General features: G+C 32.2%; 1 pseudogene; it reads left to right on the top strand.

Annotated features, from left to right (window-relative positions):
* Positions 1–2,399: 2,399 nt before the first annotated feature.
* Positions 2,400–6,497, top strand: LOC114378702 (annotated as a pseudogene).
* Positions 6,498–8,602: the final 2,105 nt, after the last annotated feature.

Raw genomic sequence — 8,602 nt, 5'->3', positions numbered from 1 at the left:
GCATATTTGCCTTTGCAATATCCACTTTTATACCCAAAAGGAGAAGATGGTTACAGACTAAATATACCTCACAAAGATCATGCCAATATACATGCTGCAAAGAGGAAACAAGTCACATTGCGCGAATATTTTTCTTACCGCCTACAGTCAAGAACTGATGAAGCACAGACTATACTTCATTCCAGAAGATTATTTCAGCAATGGATTGTTGATGGATATTGTATGATTGAGTCTCAAAAACTAAACTATGTCAGACAGCATCAACAACAACTCAGGGTTGACAAATACATCAATTTAACTGGCTCTAATGATCATCCTCAAACACTTGGTAGGGACAGAGGAAAGAGAATCATACTGCCAAGTAGTTTTATTGGTGGTCAAAGATATATGGAGCAACTGTATTTTGATGGTATGGCAATTTGTGGACATCTTGGATTTCCAGACTTATTCTTAACAATGACATGTAATCCAACATGGCCAGAAATACAATGCAAGGTCACACAATCCAATCTGACCCCCAATAATTGCCCTGATATTATCACACGAGTTTTCAAAATAAAATTCAATCAATTAATGAATGAATTAAAACATGGCAATATCTTTGGCAACATTATTGGATGTAAGTAAAAAAAAATTCTATGACTTTTTCCCTACTTTCTAAGTTGATGTTTATAATATCACTGATGCAAGTTTATTACAAATATTTATACAATTGAGTGGCAAAAAAGAGGATTGCCACATGCCCACATTTTAATTTTTCTGCACCCTTCAAACAAGTTACCAAACCCACACGATATTGATCAAATGATTTCAGCAGAAATACCTGACAAACAGAGCCAGGCACAATTATTTGAAATCGTGTCCAACCATATGATGCATGGACCATGTGGGTTTGCAAATAAAAAATCACCATGTATGGTCAATGGAAAGTGCATTAGATGTTTTCCAAAAAAATTCCATGGAGCAACAATTGTTGACCAGGATGGATTCCCAGTTTATAGGAGAAGAAATGATGGTCGTACAGTGATGAAAAATGGGATTGAACTAGATAACAGATTTGTTGTACCATACAATCCACAACTCTTATTAAAGTATAAAACATACTTAAACGTGGAATGGTGTAATCAAAGTACATCCATTAAATATCTGTTCAAATACATCAACAAAGGTTTTGACCGTATCACAGCTTCTCTTGGAAATCAAGATGAAATTAAGCAATATCTTGATTGCATGTATCCTTCTATTCTCACCTGATTTGATTAACAAAATCATTTAACATAAATTAATTTATTTGATGTTATATGTTTAACTCAAACTTAGCAACATCTGATTCTATCTTCAACAATATATGTGTGCTGCTTGAATCAATAGATATGTATCTCCCCCAGAAGCATGTTGGAAAATTTTTGCATTCCCAATGCATTCGCATTCCCCGACAGTGGAGCGGCTATATTTCCACCTTGAAAATCAACAACATGTTTACTGGACAGATGATCAACAAATAGGTGAAGTCCTATCAAAAAACACAATCAAAGAATCCATGTTCACAGCTTGGATGCATTCTAACAAAATATATTCTTATGGACGGGATCTTACATATCATCAATATATCTCAAGATTTGTTTATGTCGCCCACAAAAGATGCTGGCAACCAAGAAAACAAGGGAATACAATAGGCAGACTCATATGGGTCCCACCTTCAGTTGGTGAACTGTTTTACCTTAGAATGATGCTATCCATTGCCAAAGGTGCACAGTCTTACAGTGACATTAGAACAGTCAACGGTCTAGTATATCCTACATTTAGGGAAGCATGTTTTGCAAAAGGCTTCCTAGGTAGTGATCAAGAATTTATTAGTGCTTTACAGGAAGCTAATAATTGGGGTACTGCACACTACCTAAGAAAATTATTTGTCAAGCTTTTATTTATGAACACCATGGACAAACCAGAATTTGTTTGGCAACAGACATGGCAATGGATGGCAGATGATATCATATTCAATCATAGAAAACAAGGTGATTTTATATATTCTAAATAAATATTGTTTACTCATAATCATTATGTTTATTATTTTGCTAATCACAGGTATTCGCCTTACTGAAAAGGAAACAATTCATTTATGCTTAACTGAGATTGAGAATATGCTACAAGCGAACAGAAGAAGCTTGCGAGATTTTCCATCCATGTCATACCCAATAGGATAAGCACGAAACCAACATCATAATAATCTGATCCATAATGAAATGGCATATGACAAAGAAATGTTAGCAGAACAATACAACACGGCATACCAATTGCTCACAAGTACTCACAAATTATGACACATTTGATATAGGAATTCCTTAATCACAATAGTATATATTACTATTTGTTAATATGTGAATATATAATTACAGATGAGCAAAAAACTATTGTCGATACCATTATGTCTGTGGTTAACACTCAATCAGCTGCAGTTTACTTTCTCTATGGATATGGTGGAACTGGCAAAACATTTGTTTGGACAACCTTATCATCTGGTATACGCTCCAATGGTGGAATTGTTTGTACAGTTGCTTCAAGTGGAATTGCTTCATTACTATTGCCTGGTGGTCGAACCGCACATTCCAAATTTGTTATACCAGTCCCTGCAACAGAAAATTCAACATGCAATATTCATCAAGGTAGTGAGTGAGTTAGCTGAATTATTAAAGGTTACAAAACTAATAGTCTGGGATGAAGCTCCAATGTGTCACAAATTTGCATTTGAGGCACTAGATAAAAGTCTTATAGACATCATGCAAAACAATCTGCCTTTTGGAGGGAAAATTATGGTTTTTGGTGGAGATTTCCGACAGATCTTGCCAATTGTTCCAAGAGGTAATCGCTCAGACATCGTCCATGCAACTATAAATGCATCATACATTTGGGACCATTGCCAAATTCTTAAACTTACAAAAAACATGAGATTGCTATCAAATGCTCCCCAACAACCCAACAATGAAGAACTCAAACAATTTTCACATTGGCTACTTGACATAGGAGATGGAAAAATTGGACAATATAATGACGGATTTTCAGAAATCACTATTCCAGATGAGTTTCTCATCAAAAATTATGATGATCCTATCCATGCTATTGTTGAAGCCACCTATCCCAGCTTGATAGATAACTACAGTGACACAGATTACTTGCAAAAAAGAGTTGTTCTTGCCTCTAAAAAAGAAATTGTTGAAAAAATAAATGATTATGTCCTATCACTTATACCCAATCACGAAAAAGAGTATTGCAGCGCAGATAGTATTGATAAATCAGATGAATTGCTCAATCCTGCTTTTGCATTATTGCCACCTGAATTCCTATATTCATTGCAAACATCAGGTATACCTAATCATAAATTAAAACTTAAGGTTGGAACTCCAATCATGCTATTACGAAATCTCGACCAGACTGATGGCCGGTGCAATGGAACTAGGCTCATTATCACCAAACTCGGATCTAATGTGATTGAGGATGAAGTAATTACTGGGCCTAATTCAGGAAATAGGACATACATACCCAGAATAAATATGTCTCCTTCTAAATCTCCATGGCCATTCAAACTTATAAGGAGGCAGTTTCCATTCATAGTTTCTTATGCTATGACTATAAACAAATCTCGGGGACAATCATTACATCACATAGGACTGTATTTGCCACACCCAGTTTTTAGTCATGGCCAACTATATGTTGCACTCTCAAGGGTCAAAAGCAAAGATGGACTTCATATTCTCATACATGACAATGATGGTAATCCAAAAAATATTACCACTAATGTTGTTTACAACGAAGTCTTTGCCAATTTATAAATAGGTATCCTTCCATCATACAATACAATTATGTTGTCGCATTAATTACACCTTTTTGTTTGTTTGTTTTATCCAGTCTGACATATAACACATGCACTATGTATGTTGTTGCATTCCAAAATTGTTATACTGACTTTGGGGAATTCAATGAAACTTCAACTAATTTATTTAATTCTACATTATATTCGCTTTTACTCCTTTTGTTCAGTTTGACATATAACACATATACCATGTATGTTGTTGCATTCCAAAATTCCTATACTGACTTCAGGGAATTCAATCCAACTTCAACAAATTTATTTAATGCTGCAAATGTTATCTGAAAATTTATATTACATGGTCAATATCAAATTGTTTATTTCATGGTAATTTATTTATATAACTACAAATCATACAATAATTTACGAAATACACGTACAAATCCATACCTAGATGTCTAAGAAAACTTGAAATATCACTAATGTCCTTCAAAATTAAAGTGACTATTCAACATATATATGTTTAGTCTCCATCAAAAAGTTCAAACCTTAAAAAGAATCTAATTGAGTTGATTAAGCATGGTATGAGTATTATCAATCTTTTAATATTTATCTTATGTTCCTATAGATAAAAAGGAAAAAAAAAAGTAAATACAACAAGGCATTCCAACAAATCAAGGAATGTCCATACAAATTTTCAAACTCAAAATCCAAAGTATATTATTAAAAATACAATTCATTTTCGGATTAATTGTCATAAAACATTTCATAATATGTATGATATTTTTCTCATCTACAGAAATTGAATACAAATATAAAAAAAAAATTATAATAATTTATACACATTGTTCAACCAAATTAGATCCGCTCAATACTATGTTTTATGGACAAAATAGGTATGACAGTTGTTTATGGACAGAAAACTCATACTTTCGAAAAAACATCATATGATTTAATTTAATGAAAATGTTTTCGAAGTCCCTGGGGTGTTGGACCAACCATGCACAGTTTGTATTCATGCTTTCAATCCTATACCATAACCTTTTGAACTTCCACTTACTCTACAAATAAATTCAACTTATATTCACTGCCAAATTAAAATTACACCAACGAATCCGTATTCCTAATAAATACACTGCACAACTGCTGCTCAGCCCTTACTTTTCCCGATACGTACACGCTTCCTACACGCTTCATATCCCCGCTTACTCTGCTATCAGATTGCCTTCTGAACTTCCACTTTGTTTACAAAAAAAAAAACCGCTTTCCCATCCCACATAAAACTTACACCACTAAGGCACTATCGTAATAAATGCACAAACACAATTACTGCAGTTGTATCTCCCTATACTACATCAAATGTAATTATTGTCGAGAGACGTCAGCGTTGTATAGGGTTGTAACTCTTCACAACTCTTTTTTGCATCGTTCAACAACAAAGAGTCACCATTTAATTTAATTTCTTAATTAAATCAATCATTATATCGATATAACACCACCGCCACTTACAACACTTCTATACACATATATCTACGTATAGTACACATCCTATTCATCTTCTTCACATTCTGCCAAACCAAACTAAACTCCCTATTCATCTTCTTTGCATCCAAGAGTCACCATTTAATTTGTTAATTAAATCAGTCATTATATCGATATAACACCACCAACACTTACAACACTCCTATACACATATATATACCTATACTGCACTTCATATTCATCCTCTTCGCATCCTGCCAAACCAAACTAGACTCCCTATTCATCTTCTTTGCATTCTTATGGCCACTTCCGCATCACGCTCCACTATTGTAATTTATTTCTTCTTCTTCTCATTTTCATCTTTCTTATATTTGTTTCCTCTATTCCTTTTGTTACTTAATATTTTCACATTATTCGTATAGTTCCCACACGATCCAATGGACAGCATAAGATTCACCGCACCTTTCAGGGTTCAGAAGGTAACATTTCACATAAAAAAACATTTTCTACTTAACTGCATTTCCATTTTTTTTCAACTGCCTCGCCTTACTTTCTTTGCCTGCAGAACCTTCTCCAAGTTCCTTTCACCTATCACAGGCAATGGCTGTGCAACTACCCCAAATACGTTTTATTCCACTACGATGGCGAGATACATTTCATTAGGGTAAGAACACTCGGTACTAAATGCTTTTTTTGCTGATGGCTTGAATGATTTTAGAAGGGCACACAACCTCAACGAAAGCGTGATTCTACGTTTGGTCGCCGGTGACAAAAACACCACTTTCACCGTTTATATTGACGGACCTGCACACCACCAGATGATATGCTACAGCAGAACCTACCTTTAGTGCGTTATACTACACTTTTTTCAGTCTATCATACTTTGTGGTTTCCTCATCAATTTGTTTAGCCATCCTTTCTTTTGATGTTACAGACACTTCCTGCAGCGGCTTCCAAATTTGTGTATGGCTCCAAAAAAAGTATTACCATCCACCACGGACTTTCAAAATCCACCAAATGGCCACTCACCATCCACCATGACATCCCTGCCATTACACAACCATGGTTCAACCTGATTCATGAAAAAAATTTAAGACCCGGAGATGAGGTAGTCTTTTACTACCCTTTTCATGACCATGCATTGGAGCTGCTCATAAGGAAAGCCATCGAATGGAACAACAGCAACACCGACCTTGACTTTGATGAATAAGTTTTTTTATATTCATCTTTTTTTTAAAGTTTAATATTTTATGTTTTTTGTTTCTTGCTACAACCACCAGACAATTTCATCATTTCAATATTACAAATATTTACGTTCCGTTAATTTTTCTCAGCGCTTTGTTTGTCGTTTGATTTTTATATTGATTTTGCGAACTACGTTGAACCGATAGGTCAATATTGTTGGTATTTAAACGAAAAAAAAGATAGGTCAATATTGACTTCTAAATTAGATTAAATGATGAAATCAAATGAACATTTAAGTTTAGATTATATTATTCCATAATAATATAATGGTTTGAATTTCTATTTCAAATAAATGGTTGCAATTAGTAAAACTATTTTGATCAAAAGTGTAGCCGCAGGATTAAACCTTCTATTTGTATGCTGCTGTCATTCTTGTGTCTTTACCTTTTTCGGTTTCCTTTGCACTGAAACACTAAAAACATGTGTCAGCTTTGTCTGATTTCGTTCTCATACACACTGTTGTTTCTATTATGTTTTTTTTTTTACCCACGTCTGTGTGTAGTCCGTTTTCGGCTTTATACAAAAAATCACATAGCTCAATACTGCCACCACCTGTAACAGATAACTAAAAATTTGAATTTTTTTTGCTGAATTAAATTAAAATTTATTTAGGATCAGAATTAAATACTATTATTTATAGAGATAACAAAATTATTTAACATTTTAAAAAAAAAAGACTAAAACATAGTTTTTTTATGAGTCTAAATTATCTTTTATAATCAAAATATTGTTTTCATATGCTCACTAAACATTTTTACAATATTATTTTTAAAATTTAGTCCCTCTTCCCAATTAAATACATCTAAAATAATTTCTTTCCAGAAAAACAAAATATTTTTAATTTATTTCCCATGTTTCTTTTATATAATTTAAATCAACTTTAAAATATTTTCAACACAATCAAGTCTTCATGCAAATTATCTTTATGTTATATACACACAGCATGCTGACAGATAGTATTTCTATCACTTACAGTAAAAATATACAAACAACATCCTGACAAATATTATTTTTTCACTTACAGTCTGATGATACAAATAGCACCCTGACAAATAGTATTTATTTCGCTTACAGTAAAATACTGACCCGTGCATCACACGGACACTCCACTAGTTGTTATACTAAACCCAAGTTTATAACATACTTTTAATTTAAGCTTAAGCTTAAAAATTTTAATCCAAGCATACATGCTGATAGATTTTATTGTTGATAATTTATAATTAGATAATAATATTTTTTATTCATACCAAGCGAAGACGAAATCAAAAAATTTATAACATTTATGCATTTTACTCAAACAACTCAGTTAGATCCTTTGGTATAATTTGATGAAAATTTAAAAAAATTTTACAATTTGAATGTATTCTAGTAAAAATTATATTTCAAATTTTACAGCTAATTTTTCTATATATAATTTCAATATAAAAAAACGTTTTAAACGGATGGATTTTTTTTATTGCAAAAGAAGACAACGATCCTAACACATTTGTCAACAAAATCCTTTTTAAAGTTCACACCGAGCAGGTATGGGTGAGAACAGGCTCTACTGCTGATCTTTTTATCTGTGTCCCAATTCTCACAATTAAATTAAGTACATAGATTTTTTTTTTTTATATTTTTTTTGCGCTGTGAATTTGGGTCCTTATCCACCGAATTCATAACTTGTTTTCAAAAAAAAGTTTTGCACTCACGTTAAGAATTCGCTTTTCCCATAACCGATTTCTTAACATTTTTTTTTGTTGTTTGTTTCTTTTTTATTTAAAAAATATTTTAAAAATATTTTTAATTAAATAAATTATTTTTTCCCTTCTTTTTTTACTAATTTTTTTGTCTTATACATTTCAAAACATTCATTTTGGTTTCTTAATTGGGAAATTTGACTTAGTAAAGTTATTAAAATTTTAAAGTGTAAAAAACTAATTTTTACAATTTACGAACATAATTTTCAAGTTTTTTTAAACCAATTCAAGTTGTGATAGTTGTACCATTATATTCATCAACATAAAAATAATGAGAATAATGTTTAAAAAAAGACCATAAAAAATTATTAAAATTCAAAACATGAATTTT

Source organism: Glycine soja, chromosome 12 (genome assembly GCF_004193775.1).
Source record: "Glycine soja cultivar W05 chromosome 12, ASM419377v2, whole genome shotgun sequence".
Taxonomy (NCBI): Eukaryota; Viridiplantae; Streptophyta; class Magnoliopsida; order Fabales; family Fabaceae; genus Glycine; species Glycine soja.
This window is presented reverse-complemented; position numbering and strand designations above follow the sequence as displayed.